Source organism: Canis lupus, chromosome 17 (assembly GCF_003254725.2).
Source record: "Canis lupus dingo isolate Sandy chromosome 17, ASM325472v2, whole genome shotgun sequence".
Taxonomy (NCBI): Eukaryota; Metazoa; Chordata; class Mammalia; order Carnivora; family Canidae; genus Canis; species Canis lupus.
The window spans coordinates 58,031,735-58,048,644 of NC_064259.1; the positions used below are offsets into that span (position 1 = coordinate 58,031,735).

The 16,910-nt window shown below is 40.9% G+C and overlaps 1 protein-coding gene and 1 long non-coding RNA gene across 9 annotated transcripts in view; one reads left to right on the forward strand and one right to left on the reverse strand.

Annotated features, from left to right (window-relative positions):
• Nucleotides 1-16,910, reverse strand: part of LOC112664076 (uncharacterized) — a 59,926-nt gene that overhangs the window by 20,948 nt on the left and 22,068 nt on the right. The window contains exon 3 of one of the 2 annotated variants that reach the window (XR_007403360.1): nucleotides 9,446-9,523. The exons of the other annotated variant lie outside the window; for it this stretch is intronic. This is a non-coding gene — a long non-coding RNA (uncharacterized LOC112664076). The remainder of the gene's footprint in view (nucleotides 1-9,445; nucleotides 9,524-16,910) is intronic. 2 annotated transcript variants of the gene reach the window in all.
• The window catches only part of BCL9 (BCL9 transcription coactivator), an 83,356-nt gene that overhangs the window by 6,485 nt on the left and 59,961 nt on the right, over nucleotides 1-16,910 (forward strand). The gene's annotated exons all lie outside the window — the stretch shown is intronic.

The window sequence follows — 16,910 nt, forward strand, 5'->3', positions numbered from 1 at the left end:
ATCATAATTGTTCTTTTCCTTAAAAAATGAATACGCACACTCAAAATTAATAGTAATGGCAGTTGAAAGAAGCCAAGCCATCATTTGCTCAGAAAAGAAACTTGGGAAGCCTGAGGTCACTTTATTTTGTCTAATACTGGATACATTGTACCTTCTGTTACCTTGGGGCTTGTGTGGTTAGTGTATGATTGAAGAGAAAAATTTTGCTTAAGGTATATGAATAAGGGACTTTTTGAATGTGGGTCAAGGGCATACCTGCCTTTTCTAAAGATGCCTGGATGGGTGGTTTAATGTACATTTGTACATGTACATTAAAAGTCCATGATATACTGGGATATTTAAGTCAACCATAGTCTAAAGAATGCAGGGTTTTAATAACTGTGCTAGTGCCCGGGCTTCTACCTTTGCCTGGACATCCCTCTGCCTCATTTGTTCCAAGCCAAATCCTACCGCTCCTTCGAGACTTATCCTGGGTATTTCTTCTGGGAAGCTTCCTAGACCCCATCTCTGTTTCACCACCTCTTGGGCTGGGTGAATGCTAATGTGGCCCTTACCACACTGCACTGGAATCAGCCACCTCGTGCTGTGGGCTGTAGCTCCTTCTGAGTTTGGGACTGTCTTTAGTTTTCGTACCCCTACTGCCTAGCAGAGGATGAAATAAGAGCAGGTGGTCACTAATTGCTGTCAAGTGAATACATGGTACACATTGAAATGTAGCTTATTAAGAAATTTAGCTAAATACAAAAAGAAAGACATGTAAAAATCTTAAACTACACAACCTTATGTCCCTTCTTATAAAAGGAAATTTTTTTTTTCTCAAAGATTTTATTTATTTATTCATGAAAGACACACAGAGGGAGGCAGAGGCACAGGCAGAGGGAGAAGCAGGCTCCCTGTGGGGAGGCCCAGGTGGGACTCAATCCCAGGACCCCAGGATCACACCCTGAGCCAAACAAAGGCAGACACTCAACTGCTGAGCCACCCAGGTGCCCCCAAAAAGGAAATTTTTAAAGATATTCACCCTTCTCCCCCTTTGCAAAGACTAAATTCATAATAAAGTACTTTGAATATCCCTGAATCTTTCCTTTTCTTATGCTCAGCTTTTCTCCCCTAAAACTTGTTAGTTTCTCATTCTTGGGCCTTGTGGTTCCCATAAGCTAAGAGTTTACTTTTTAGGTCAAAGGATCATAGGTGATAAATGAGTGGTGAAGTTTGCATTGATATTTAGGTAGGAGCTGGATGGAAGTTTTTTCTATCTCAGAAATGAAAAATAAAGAGATCTTTGAAGAAGTCTGGATAATCAGAGGATAGTAAGGTGAATGCCTGACTTCCAGGAGTCCGCAGCTGTGACCCACCAGAAACAAAGAAGGGGACAGTACAATTAACCTTTATTTTCTAAAGAAGGTTTTAAGTGCTGAACCCTCTGGAAAAGGCCTTCTGGTCACAGAGAACTGACTCACTGTAGTTTCCTCGAGGAAAGGGGGGATTCACTGTGAGTGTGCTTACAAATGGGACCTGAAGTTAGAACTGGAAGTTTTCAGGTCTGGAGGTAGCTCTAGGGGCAACCTCTTCTATATCAAACCTTTCCTCTCACAATGTGTTGCTTTACTTGGGCTCCTTTTGCTACGTGCTGGTTTGGTCTTCTAGCTGGACTTTGAGTAACCTCTCTCAATCTCATAACTTTTGCTTACACCTGCCATTACTTCCTTGACTTGCCAAGACTGCCACATCCAGAACCCTATCTTCTCCACCCTCTTTCCCTTGTTTCTTCTTCATGTCTTCTTTCCTTACATTCTTTCAATTGTACTTTTTCCTGATAATTGCTTCATTCTCTCAGATTTTTCTAATCCAGATACCTGAGAAAGAATCCAGTAACCCAACTCATTTTTTCATTGCCTTCTTCTAGGTCCCTAACCAGCTTTGCCCAAGGGTCAGACATGCACCTCTAGCCCAGAGGGCTGTGGGTGGGGCAAGGGGTTGTTACTTGGTATAAAACTTTCTTTTAGTAAGAACTATGGAAGGGCCATCTTCCCCTTCGTGTAGGCGGTGACAATATATTTGATATATCTAATATATCTATTACGGAAATATAAGAAATTAAGGATAATCAGATTATTAAAAATTAAACTGTTTCATAGTTGACAGTTAGTAGAACAGAGATAAGAAGACTGTGGGAACAAATAGCAAATTTATAACCAGGAAAGAAATTGGGAGAGGGAAATGTGTTAGAGTTAGTTATTAGATGAGTGACATAATTTCATGCATTTATTAGAAAGCAGGAGTGTGTGAATATTGAAAGTGAGACTATATTGACTCAGGTTCCAGAGGCTGTTTTAAAAAGCAAGCATAATCCCGAAACTGGAGGCCAGGATGGGGATAAACAGGAATACTAAGCTTCTTAGGGAGCCTCTGCCCATTCTTTTTTTTTTTTTTTTAAAGAGTTATTTATTCATGAGAGACCCAGAGAGAAAGGCAGAGACGTAGGCAGAGGGAGAAGCAGGCTCCCTGCGGGGAGCCCGATGTGGGACTCGATCCTGGATCCTGGATCCTGGGATCAGGCCCTGAGCCCGAAGGCAGATGCTCAACCGCTGAGCCACCCAGGTGTCCCTCTGCCCATTCTTCTTGCCTGTGTTTTCTTTCTCTGCTTCCTATTCTGCTCTTGATCCCTCTTATGTTAGCTTCTGGAGCAATCTGTCATGAACTAGTGATATGACCTTGGGCTGGTTATTTATTCTCTCTGAAACTCAATTTACTCATCTGTAAAATAGGGATAATGATTATTATTTCAATAGCTTAGTATAAGAATTAAATTAGATGGCATAATATATTTAAAGTGACTGGTACACATTACCTAGGATGTAATAGGTGCTCAGTCAATTGTAGCAATTATTCTAGCACACAGGAAGGAAGGAAACATTGCCTGAACAATGTGTTAGGTAATATTTTGCTTGTTATATCATTTATTTCATGTGAGAATCCTGAAGGACTTGTACTGTTATTTCTACTTTAGGAACAAGGCTACAATTTTAGTACTTAATTGAATCTTTGCTATGTGCAAAGCACTGAGTTGAACCCTTTCATGTGTTGTCTTATTTAAGCCAAGTTAGAGGCTATTTATGTTTTTCATCTCCTGGTTGAGGAAATTGAGGTCTAGAGAATTTAACTTGCCCAAAGCCGTATAACTAGGAAGAGACAATGAGAACTTGCATATAACTCCACCTGAACTGAGGTCCAGCTCACTCCAGAGTTTTCCAAAGTCACGTAATGGATGAATGTGAATATGACTGAATCAAGATTCAGGTCTTGGGTGGGGCAGTGCTTTTGCAGTTCACTGACTGACAGACAGATGAGTAGTAGGAAGACATACACACTTCTGCTGCATCTGAATCTGAATGCTGTGATTAGACAGACAAGGGCAAATTTTGGAAGGAGGACAAAGGAAAAAAATTTTAATAATTAAAATATGTCAAAATAGGGTCTCTCAGACCTGATGAAATGATTTAACCAGCATGTGTTGAATGTCTACTGTGTGTCAGGCAATAAAAAATGACCTTGGCATGGTGGGATGCAAGGCAAGTAAGGCTGAATTCCTACCTGTAAGGTGGTTTCATTCTGGTGGAAAGAGATAGGAGACTTGCACAACTAATAAAGCATATAGCAATGGATCAGAGAACTGTGGTAGTCAAGAGAGAGAACAGTTACTTTTTAAGGGACTGGTGATTGAAGGAACTGAGGAAGGGGCACCTGTGGCTAAGTAGTTGAGTGTCTGCCTTTGGGTCCCAGATCAAGTCCTGCATTGGGCTCCCTGCTCAGCACAGAGCCTACTTCTCCCTTTGTCTGTGTCTCTGCCTCTCTCATGAATAAATAAATAACATCTTAAAAAAAAAAAAGATGGAACCGGGGAAGGCTTCATTCAGGAGACAATATTTGCAATGGTCTTCGAGGTGACAAATACAGAAGTACCAGAAACCTTCTACAGTTTCTACAGTTTCCTTCTTCTTTGTATGAAGTAGCTGATTATTGTGGTAACATATAGACAGTAGTGTTTTCCAAGGTTCTTTGACCAAATGTGGAGAAATATCTATTCTTATTAATGATAAGCATATATTTCCATTTTCTGGTCTGCGGTTACCTGTGTCTCTATTGAAGGAGCCAGAAAATGGAATCCTGTTTTCTATACATTCTAGGTTGAAGATCTATAATCATCCAGCAGTCCAACAAGAAGCTAACAAATCCCTCAAGTGGCCAAATGCCCCAGTATCAGCTTTTGGGTGTATTGTGTGGTGTTAAGTAGTACTAAGGTACTGGCAAGTGGGTCATTCCATCCATTTAAAATTTGGATTGGAGACTTTAGTCTGTGGTTGGGAGTTCCCAATTTTTCTTGCATGCAATACCAGGTTTTCTGGAAAAAAATTTTTTTTTTTTTTTTTGGATACAGTCTCAATTTAAAACATTCTGCCTTGTCTTCATAAGTATATTCCTGATTGGTAACCTATGTGTTCTGTTATTTAAGGTTGATAATTAAATTGAGTTTCCATGGCCTGAGCCTGTTTAAAGACTCCTGTAGACATCTTCTGCTTGCAGGTTTTGTCCACTTGAATGAGAATGTATGTACTCATCTTTGCAGTGTAAGGTAGAAACCTAGCCAAGAGCCTTTGTTTTGGTTTGGTTCTTTGCGTGATGTCTCCTTTTTTCTAAACTCTGTTGATGGACATTATATTCATCCTTCCTTCAAGGCCTGGCTCAAATGTCACTTTTCTTACAGTCTTTCTCAATTCCTAGAGCCTAAGGACTGCCTCCATCCCCAAAGAGTCCATATTATCTTGTTCTTTTTTTGATGTGATCATAATAGCTACACATGTTTAATAGCACAAATCCCTTAATAAGTGATAAACAAGAGGGCAGAGATGTAGGCTCCATTTACCTATAGATCCCTCTAAACACCCAACATAGCCCTTGCCCTACAAGTGGTTGGTGCTCAAAGATGTTTACTAAAATGAACTGAATTGAAGTTTGGGTTTTGTTGGACTGGCTTTGGGTATGGTAACATTGAAGTTTGAGCTCCAGTTCCTTTTTGGAAAAGGATGCTTAAAAAAAGGCTTTTAACTGATTTTAGAATGAAAGAAACTGTGTAGTATAAACAGTAATTGTAACTATTATTAATAAACATCATTAAAATAGCATGAACTGATAGAAGTACTTCCATGCTTGCTTTTGCTGGCAGTGTGGGCAGGCCTGACAAACTAACTGGTCTTTTCCATCTGTAATATCTATGATTCTTTGAAATTTTATGTAGACAAGTGCAAGCTAATGTACACTGGAAGGAACAATTGAAACAGCTCATACTCACTGATGGGCTCTGAATTACTCTACTTGTAAGTGCTCAGGAAAAAGATCTCAGATTCATTGTGGATTGCTCAATGGAGACATCTGCTTGCTGTGCAGAGGCAGCCAGAAGAATGAATGAGATATAATAGGCTGTATTAACTTTGAGAATGGGATAAAGAATGATGCAGAAAATAATATAGTGCACATAATTTGGCATTGACTATTTCTGTAATTACAATAAAACATTTTAATGATATACATTGATGTTATGACTTCACCTTAGAATCAGAATTCGGCATTGGGTCCTTTCAAAGAAAACAAAGCAGAAATACAAAGGATCCAGAGAAAAACAACAGACTGTCTCCAAGACATGCAAAGGATTTGCCTATAATGAGAAACTGAAAAGACAAGGAGGTTTTAATTTGGATAAGGGGGGGACGACGACATTGTATAAATTTATTTAAAATTAATGGAAGTTTCAGAAAATTGCTAGAGCTAGCTTCAGATTATCCTCGGTAATGGAGGTCAGAGATGGGCAGGATAATTGAAATCCCTGATAATCTCCAACCCTCATTTTAGCTATTAGTGGCAGCATCCTGTCCTATGAAAAGTTTTAATAAATGAACAAATACAAGACATTGCAACACAGGATTTGTGAACTAAATGACCCAGGAGAAAGGCTGCCAGTTGTGTTGAGAAGCTCACAATTTGGAATTAGGTGACCATGGGTCTAGTCCCTATTCTTTGTCCAATCTTGAGTGATACACTTGACTTCTATGAGACCCAGTTCCCTCATCTGTAAGATAGAGATAACAGTAATATTTATTTTATGGTTTTATTGAGAGAACCAAATGAGCTCATTGGAAGTGGTAGGTGAGTTGTGATATTTGATACTGAGGGCTGGTTGTTAAGAGTACCTACTTTCCCATTTGGTTTGCTGGTCTCAAGGGCAGACATGGCTCCTGGCACCTGGAAGATTACATCACACCTTCCCTTCTCTTGAACTTTCTACGGTTTATGTTCATGGTAGGAGATTTTTAAAAGATCCTTCATCTCCAGGATCTTCCACAGACTGTCCTACTTCCTTGCTCCCAGAAAGCCTTAAGATAATTTTGCCATGTTTTTATTAACACATGATCATTTAAAAGTCATCTCCTGTAATTTTCACAGCAGCCCTTTGAGATGTAGACTACAGTTGTCTTCATCTTCTAGAAGCGGACACTGAGGCACAGACAACTTGCTTAAGGACATATAGTGATGGCTGATAGAGTTAGACCTGCATTTTCTTGCCTCTGGATGGATTGACGTATTCTAGAAAACTGACTTATGTGACTATACTGATCCCTTCCCTGGGGAGTGACTGGCCTTTCTTAATTCCCAAGGAACTTGTACTCTACCCTTTGCACACAATTCAGGACTCATGTCCTCCATAGAGCCTGTCCTAAGCCCTCTGTTACCCTGGAAGAAGTCATCTTGTCTGCCTCAGCACCCTGTATTGTAACTTTTAACATACTTTATGTTAACAGTAGAAATCCTTGTACCTTATGCAATTAATAGTTGCTAATTAAAAAAAAAACTAGTTGGAGATTTAGTTGAACAAGGAGTTAAAGCAGGAATCATATAAACTATGGAATCATTCTTTAAGCTTTTATTTCAACTTAAAACATCCCTCAAGTTTTTGATGTAAGGCCAAGGCCTCCCTTGTCTTTTGAGTTTCAAGTCTCCCATTAGAGCCCTGCATCCTATTTCTCATATAAGCCACTCCTCCAAGGCTTTTGCAATCATTTTGTCTTGGTTTCTTTTAAAGTGGAGCAAGATCTTAAAGACATTCTGTGAGGCATTCAGATTTTTCCAGGTTTTTTATGATGTTACAGGTGGCTCTCCCACACACAAATCGACAGCATGTGTTTTTAGTAACTCACCTTAATGTGCCTTTCCCAGACATTCACTTTAGATCTTGTAGAAACAACTTCTCTCTTTTTTATTCACATTCCTTCCTTTAAGTAAGTTTAATTAAATTGTGTAATACCAATGATTATGGTTTTGGGGAACAAACAATGAGTTTAGGGAAAAAAAACATGCTGACTTCTGGTGAACAGACAGCTCTGCTGTGGCAATAGCAGAGTGCAGGCATTCTAGAGGAGCCTACTACTGGCTATGATCATCCCACATTGTGGGCCTTATGTCTTTACATTTGCAGAGGGAATGGAGGCCATAGATTAATTAGTTTAGTGTCCATCACTTAAGAGAGCTTCTGCTCAGGATGGCTTCTGTTCCATGTCTAGCCTAGAAGATGAATTTCTTGAAGGCCTAGCATTCATCTTTCTAGCTAGTCTTAGAATCTAGCACAGGGGTGGCTATATAGTGAGCCCTCAATAAATGTCAGCTAATTGGCCAACTAGCCATACCAACAGAACAAAACTCAACTTTGCCACTGAACATCTGCTGCTATGAGTACTAAGCAGCAATCAACTGTCCAGAAGTTGGGAGAAAGAGGGAAGTAGGGAGAAAGGAAGAGCCAGCAAGTGAATTTCTAATATTAATATAAGGTAAGACAATGTGTACCATTAAATAGTTAACCTAAGGCGGCTATAAAGAATTGGATTTTTGTGTCATATGTAATTAACCTGGGTAACTCAATAACACAAAATAACATTGAGACAAGCATGCTTAATAACATTTTATAAAAGACAAGATATGTTCTTACGTGAGGAAAAATCCACAGTTAACATCACAGTATCTGACTACAAAAAGCCTCTCTGGTGATTATGTTCAGGGCCAGCCAGGTCATAAAAAAAATTTCCTCTACTGACATACAGTTGGAGTGTGGAGTTTATTATATGCTTCTTGTGACAAAGTAAAGCATCTTGAATTGAGCACCAGAAAAGGAAAGAAGGCAGGTCTGAAGAGTATTGAAGTTGACAGAGACATTCTGTGGTAGGTGATTGGTTTGGAAAATGGTGGAGACTGCTGGTGATGACAGGGATGTCCTCTTTCCTAAGATAAAGTAGGCAAAACATTTAGCCTTGTGCTTAATAAATGTTGGAACCAAAATAGACTTAGGAAGCAAAGTCGGAAAATCATAGCAAGTTTGTATGACCATAGAAAATAGTATGATAAAGAAAAATATATGTGTGTGTGTGAATACATATATGAAACTATTTGTAAAAGCATATAGAATGTATGTCTGTGTAGAACAGAGATAATGCTTCATTTGAGCATTATTTTCACAATGAGTATGAACCTTCTCATTAATTTTCCATTGTGAGAATCTGTAGACCAGTTCCGATTATTAATTCTTAAGGACCTCCCTGTTTCTCAAGAGGTTGTCAAGCCATTGTCTAGCAAAGGAAGAAGGGAATTAACATGGCATTGAGCGCTCATTGTGTGTCAGGCATTATGCTAAGTGTTTAATGTATGTTATCATATGCCTTTGAATATAAGTTGTCATTGATTTGTGTAAGGTCCACATTACTTTATGTGCAACTATGAAAGAAAAAAAACACTCTCAATTAAACTATGGCACACCACCACCGTTAAAATGGATCTTGATTTCCTAGCTATTAAAATGTGAAGAATATCCATCTTAGAATCAACGTGATATGGTATCTCATTTAATCCTCCCAACAACCCTTGAAGTAAGTATTAATACTGCCAGATGAAGAAAGTGAGACTCAGAGAAGTCAAGCAGTTTGCGTCAAGGCAAACTGAGGCAAGTGTCAGAGCTGGAATTTGACCCAAATTAGTGTCTGAGCTGGAATTTGACCCAAATTAGTGTCTCCAAATTCAATCCCTTTCTCTTTTTTTTTTTTTTAAGATTTTATGTATTTATTCTTGAGACACACACACACACACACACACACACACACACACACAGAGGCAGAGACACCAGCAGAGGGAGAAGCAGGCTCCATGCAGGGAGCCCGACGTGGGACTTCATCCCAGGTCTCTAGGATCAGGCCCTGGGCTGAAGGCGGCGCTAAACCGCTGAGCCACCTGGGCTGCCCCCAGTCCCTTTCTCATAGTCTTGTGCTGCTGATTGAAATCAGTGCTTGCCCCCAAACTCAGAGATTTTTTAAAATAAAAAATAGAAACATTGTATTCTAAAAACATTTACCTTTGGACTTATCTCCCAAAGATGTTTCCCCGGGGGAAGACTGTGAGTGACACTGGGATCCATGATGGCCATGGATTTCTAAGGGTAGAAGGAAAATTTGAGTTCCCCTGGCTAGTCTCCCATCTGATGTTTGAACCCCCGATGATAACACTCCCCCCAAGGGGCCACATGGCCTCTGAGAATCAACAGCAGGACAATCACTGGATTACTTGGACAGCTCAGTGCACCTGTTGTGAGCGCTGCTTTCATCTGCTTCCTAGTACTGGTTCTATCCTGGAAATATATAGAGTTGGCCTCACTGTCTTAACCCCTTGTGGCCCTTCCCATATTTGAAACAGCTATAAGGGACCCTGTAAGTCTTCTTTACTCCAAGTTGAACATTCCGAGTTCTTTACAGGACACAGTCTAGAAATTTTTCTCTCTGGCCATCATACTGAATGCATCCCAGTTTCTCTATGTTCCTTTTACAGAGAGGCATTCAGAATTGATCATTTTGCTCCACAGGAATGAGAATGATCATCTCCCTTGCTTTTCGTACCGTACCTCTCTTGGTATGACCTGCAAGTACATCTGACTTTTCCAGCACCTCATCAGAGAAATGTAAGCTCTCTCTTCCCTGCTCTTTCTCCTTCCTTACTTTCCTCTCCTCCTCTTCCTTTTTTTTCCTTCCTTTTTTTTTTAAACACATGCTGTTATGTAGGCAACCTGGAGTTTGTAATTTATATGTTGGACTTAAGTTGTTCTGCTTTCATCACTTTGAAAGTTCATTTTGTTAGAATTGACATTTTGAGGATTTTTTTTTTTTTACTTTGGCTTTTTGTTTGTTTTCATTTCATGGTCATGACTCCCAATTTTATAACATCCATAAACAAAAACATTTAAAAATGTTTTCTATAGTTTTAACTAAATCACTGCTGTACGAATTGAGCATGACAGGGCCAAAGACAGAGTCCTTTGGGAAGTCATAGGAAATCTTTTTTTTTTTTTTAAAGATTTTATTTATTTATTCATAGACACAGAGAGAGAGAGGCAGAGACACAGGCAGAGGGAGAAGCAGGCTCCACGCAGGGAGCCCGATGTGGGACTCCATCCCAGGTCTCCAGGATCACACCCCAGGCTGCAGGCGGCGCCAAACCACTGCGCCACCGGGGCTGCCCAGTCATAGGAAATCTTAAGATTTTTTATTTTATTTTATTCATGATAGACATAGAGAGAGAGAGGGAGGCAGAGACACAGGCAGAGGGATAAGCAGGCTCCATGCTGGGAGCCCGACGCGAGACTCGATCCCGGGACTCCAGGATTGCGCCCTGGGCCAAAGGCAGGCGCTAAACCGCTGAGCCACCCAGGGATTCCCTATAGGAAATCTTTTAGTTGTTGAGTTACCAAGCCACAAGCCATGACCTTTTATCATTGTGCCCCCCATATGTCTCTATCTAGTCTGGAAGAATATCAGGTGTTTCACATGCACCATCACACATAACCCGGGTGGTTACATGCTCCTCTTTTATAGCTGGGCAAACTGAGGCTCACTGGTGAGGGAGCTTGCCTGGGATTGCCTGTTTGCTAGGAGTAGACTGGGATTTGCACACAGGATTTCCTATCCCATCTGCTCTGTGTGGCTGTACCCATTGTGAATTACTTTGCTGAGATCCAGAGATGCAAATATTACCTCATTTTCCTTAGTTACAGGAGAGCATTTCTGACCTCAAAGAGCAAAATATTATAGTAGAAATGCATTCTCTTCCTCCTTTTCCTGGAGAACCGCAGGCAAGAGTGTGGATACTTCACTCCTCTCTAGGGATAGGACTTAAGACCATCGCCTTCCCTTTGACCTCTCTTAGAGTAGATGTAAAAATAATGTTTGAAAAGGACTTCTTGGATCTTCTGGGCAATTTGAGTAGTTGGGTTCTGAAGGTGAGGAACTAGGCACAAAGAAAACAGATTTTTAAGATGCTGGTAAAAAGTTGTTTACTTAAACTCTTGGTAATAAAGTCACACACACACACACACACACACACACACACACACACACACACAAAACCAGAGTTAGAGAGCCTTGCTTTTTAGGACATGCTACAAAGAGTTCATATTTTATAATAAATTACTATGAAGTTTAGGGACGCCTGGGTGGCTCAGTGGTTGAGCATCTGCCTTCTGCTCAGAGGGTGATCCCCGGGTCCTGGGATTGAGTCCCATGTCAGGCTCCCCACAGGGAGCCTGCTTCTCCCTCTGCCGGTGTCTCTGCCTTTCTCTCTGTCTCTCATGAATAAATAAATAAAAATAGGGATCCCTGGGTGGCGCAGCGGTTTGGCGCCTGCCTTTGGCCCAGGGCGCGATCCTGGAGACCCGGGATCGAATCCCACGTCGGGCTCCCGGTGCATGGAGCCTGCTTCTCCTTCTGCCTATGTCTCTGCCTCTCTCTCTCTCTCTCTCTCTCTGTGTGACTATCATAAATAAATAAAAATTAAAAAAAAATAAAATATTTAAAAAATTACTATGAAGTTTAGAAAGGACAGAAAAACAACATAAATGATACAGGGAACTACTGCTGCTCAAACCACAACTGGTATCTAGCTTGTTGGTAGGCAAGAAAGTGTGTTTGGCATAGTTAGGATCCATGAGGGGCAGAAGCCCAGGGGGAAGTAAGCCATCCTGAGGAAGTATCAGCTTGCCACATTTCTCTCTCATTGAGGGACTGATCTTTGGTGTATCCCTGAATCTTCTAGGAGGAGTCCTGTTAAATATTAAGAAGTAATGAAAACAGGTACCATTGCTTCATGAGAGCTTCATGATTCTCAGCTATAATTAATAACAGATGGTTTGCAATGAAACAATGCACTAACAGTATGTATAGCTTAAAAAACAAGGACCAGGCACCTGGGGGGGCTCAATCGGTTAAGTGTCTTCCTTCAGCTAAGGTCATGATCCCAGGGGCCTGGGATCAAGTCCCTGCATGGGGCTCCTTGCTCAGTGGGGAGTCTGCTTCTCCATTTCTCTTCCCCTCTGCCTTTCCCCCTGCTCGTGCTCACTCTCTCAAATAAATAAAATCTTAAAAAAAAATCAGGGATGCTTGGCTGGCTCAATAAGTTAGGCACCTGCATTCAGGCAAGATCATGATCCCAGAGTCCCAGGATGGAGCCCTACACAGGCTGCCTGCTAGGCCCTCTGCCCCTCATTCTCATTCTCATGGTCATTCTGTCTCTCACACTCTCCCAAATAAATAAATAAAGTCCAAAAAAGAAAAAAAAAAGAAAATATTTTTAAAAACAAAACAAAATAAAAAGGACAGCTAGTTATCCCCTTTCATAAAGAGAGTCAAGGTCAGTGCATGAAACAAAAGATAGTAGTGAGGAAATGTTGCCTATTTGCTTCCCCAGCAAATGTACCCATTTCCTACATTAATAGAGGCCTTTTCTCTGTGAGGAAGTTCATTTAGTATCTTTCTTCCAAAACAGAGTCACTTAAGATAAATGAACTTACAACACAATTGATTGAGGTAAACCCCAACACACTAATTCAGTCTTTCTGGAATACTAATATACTCCAGTGAAGAATTAGGGAATTAGATGAAACTTTTATCTCTTTTTCTGCAAAGGAACTGCTCAACTCAAAATTAATTGCTAAGGGAAATGGTTCTACATTATTTCCCATAAACCTACCTTGGGGACTGAAGGACTGTGGGTAGTGGGGAACCCCAGACATGGAATCTATCTCCTAGGGCACTGCTAACACAGTGCATAATTTTCAGCAACTCCCAAGTGACTTTTTCTGACATCCATTCCATGTAAAACAATGGAAACCTATTTCCATGCTTATTTGTGTTTCCCGGGAGCCCTTAGATGCCATGGTGAAGATGAAAGGACTAGACCCTTTTTCTTACTCCCTTTAATGATTATTCATAATTTTCTAAAATCATTTCATGGAGCAATGCTGCCTGAAGATGAATTTTAGGTCTATTTGTCTATTTATTCATTTGGTCATTCATTCATTCCACAAATATTTATTAACTACATCTTAGCAGAGATCTAGGGACTAACGAGCATAAAAAATGAGTAAGCTTCAGTCATCATCCTCAAGGAACTAAACATTTAGTAGAGGAGTAAGACACGTATGCAGATAGCTGTATATAAGAACAATATAATAAATGCTTTAAAAAGGTTCAGATAAAATCCCATGGGAGGTTCACATCCAGTCAGAAAGAATAGGGAAAGCATCGTGAAGATGATATCATTCGACTCCAGGGATAGAGCGGTTACAGGATCTCAACAGAGGCAACTGGAGGAAGCATCCGTTCAGACCCAGGAAACCACACAAACAAAAGCAAGGCATGTTCTGAGAAGAGCAAGTAGACGAGTTTGGCCAAAGCATAGGAGGGAATTGTGGAGAGAGGCACAGTTCAGGATATATGCTGGGGGATCTCAAACACTGGGTTAGAGAATTACATTTTAGTTTCATGGGCAGTGGGAAGCCATTGAAAGTTCTCAAGCAGAGAAGTGATGTAGGCAGATCTTTAGTTTGGGAAGATTTATTTGCTGTGGTATGTGAGGTGCGTTGCATGCAAGGAGAGTCCAGAAGACTAAGGAGAGCTACTGAAGTATTTCTGGTGCAAAGGGCTGAGGACTGAGATTAGGATGATGGCAGTGGAAATGCAAACGGAGGTTGAGCTTCAGAAACACTAGAGGCAGTTTGGCAACAGATTGAATAGGGGTGGAGACACACACACACACACACACACACACACCAGCTGGCAAAATGGCGACACTCCTAAGAGAAACTGGGAGCATGCACTTGCACACTTTCACTGACGTGTTGGAGCAAGGGGATGGTAGGATTAGGAGTAATCTTTTTAAAAGGCAGCTCAGATCTCCTTGCTCCCCTGCTGATAATATCCAAATGGCCCTCCACTGTATTTAGAATAAAATCCAAACTCCTTGCCACAGCCCAGTGTAAGTTCCATGTGAACTGGCTCCTGAGCTGCTCCAACCTTATCTCTTGGCACTCTCCTCTGCTTCCATTGGCCACCTTGCCATCCCTCAGATGCACCAAGTTCATTTCTGCCTCAGGGCCTTTGCTTTTACTGTGCCCTCTGCCCACAACACTCTGCCCTCAGATCCTCACCTGACTGGCCCTTTCTTGGCAGTCAGGTCTCAGCTTAAATGTCATCTCCTCATAGAGGCCTTTCCTACCCAATCAATTATCATGCCCTTTGCCTACAGCCACCCTTTATCACATCATCCTGCTTTTTATTCTTCACAGCACTTCCCATAATCTGAAGTGATCTTATTTATTTGTTCCCTTTGTGTATGTCTGTTCCATTCTACCAAAAGCAAGCTCTAAGAGTGTGTCTTGTTCACAACTGTAGTCTGACTATTAGAACCACGCAAAGCACATATGAGGTGTTTCATGAGTAGTTGTCAAGCAAATAAATGAATGAGTGAATGCGAATTCTTTTGGGAGGAATGTTAGCTTTTTATGCAGGTGTCACATTCAGGTAGAGATGGGCAACAAGGACTTGGGTATGTGGGGTTAAAGGCTGAGAGAGGGCAATGTATTACATTTGTCTTACAGGAGATGAAAAGTCAGGACAAGTCACTTGCTGGGCCATTTTGAGGAAAGGTATCTTTTCACTGCTTCTGCCTCAATCACCGATTTTTTTTTAAGATTTTATTTTTATTTATTCATGAGAGACACAGAGAGGCAGAGACATAGTCAGAGGAAGAAGCAGGCTCCCTGCAGGGATCCTGATGCAGGACTCAATCCCAGGACCCCAGGATCATGCCCTGAGCCGAAGGCAGCTGTTCGACCAGTGAGCCACCCAGGCATCCCTCGATCACTGATCTTAACTTCTAGTCTCCAACTTAACCTACAATGTTCCAATGAGTGTCTTTTGTCCTCCAGGACTGTCTACTTGGCAGACTTAAGCAAAAATGCTACCTTGTCTGAAGTAGTTTTTTAAATTCCTGCTTCAGAATTGCTCACAGAGTCTGCAGCACCTTAATAATATTGTGAAATATTAATAAGTACTATTCACTAAGCACTTGTGCCAGGCACTATACTAAGTATTTTCAGAAATTGTCTCACCAAATCCACCTCAAAACCTTATAAAGTAGGTAAAAAGATTCCCCAGTTTTGTGGTGAGAAACTGAGACCCAGAAACATTAAATCCCGTGAGCAATGTCAGATCTGAGGTTCCAGTGCTGTCTGAGGGACTCTGAAGCCTGCATGCTTAACTGCTGGTCAGTGTCTGTGGTGAGAGAGAGAGCTTGTGGGAGTGAGGGAAGGGGGTGGGAATCTTTCTTTCTTCAACATGAATGTGACTTTGGGAAACATCCAGGAGCTGTAGAACAGAATCCTGGTTATGCCACTTGATAGATGTGTGATCTCAGATGGGAAACTTTCTCAGTAATAAAATGCTGCTGCAAATGCTCCTCATAGAATTGTGTTGCCAGCTATAATCTGTAAAATGCCTGGCACACAGTGGGACTTCATTTTGCACTCCTTTCTTTTTTTTTTTTTTTAAAGATTTTTTTTTATTTATTCATGATATACAGAGAGAGACAGAGAGACAGAGAGACAGAGAGACAGAGGCAGACGGAGAAGCAGGCTCCATGCAGGAAGCCTGATGTGGGACTCGATCCCAGGTCTCCAGGATCACACCCTGGGCCAAAGGCAGGCGCTAAACTGCTGAGCCACCCAGGGATCCCCCGCACTCCTTTCTTTTATCAGAGAACTAACTCTTGATTCGTTCAGGGTTTGATCATCTAGTTGGTGGAAGAGCGAGTCCCTTGCTTTTTCCTCAACTTTCTTATTCTTATCCTGTTATATAATTTGTTTCCACTTCTGTGATGAAGTTGGGCAAGAGGAAGAATTGGAGGTTGTACTGTGTGAGAAAGGAACTAGAGGAAATGCAGTCTGAAGTGATTGCTTCAGATTTCTACTTCATTTTTGTTTCAAGCCTGTGATCTGGGGCAAGCACCCAGGTCTCAATTTCCTCATCTGTAAAATGAAATAATATTACTTGTCTTCTACATCGCAGGGTTGTTGTGAGGATCAAATTATAGCCTGAAAGAAATTTGGAGAACATAAAGTTATATACAATTGTAAGGTGTTCTTATCATTGCCATCATTACAAAATGAGAGTCCATCCTTCTTTTTAGAAGTTCTGAAGCAATAATAGTGCTCTGTTTGTAAATTGCCCAAATTAAACTCGTGCCTTTCTTTATTCTTCAATTGAAACAATTCCCAAACTACTCCCTTAATCTTTTATCTTACTTAAAGTTCTGGCTTAAAATGAGGTTGATATCTGCCCTATTCCATCCATATGGTAGCCAATATCTACATGTGATCATTCATATTTAAATTAATTAAAATTAAGTGAAATTTAAAATTCAGTACTTCAGGGGCACCTGGGTGGCTCAGTCAGTTAAGCATCTGCCTTCAGTTCTGGTCATGATCCCAGAGACCT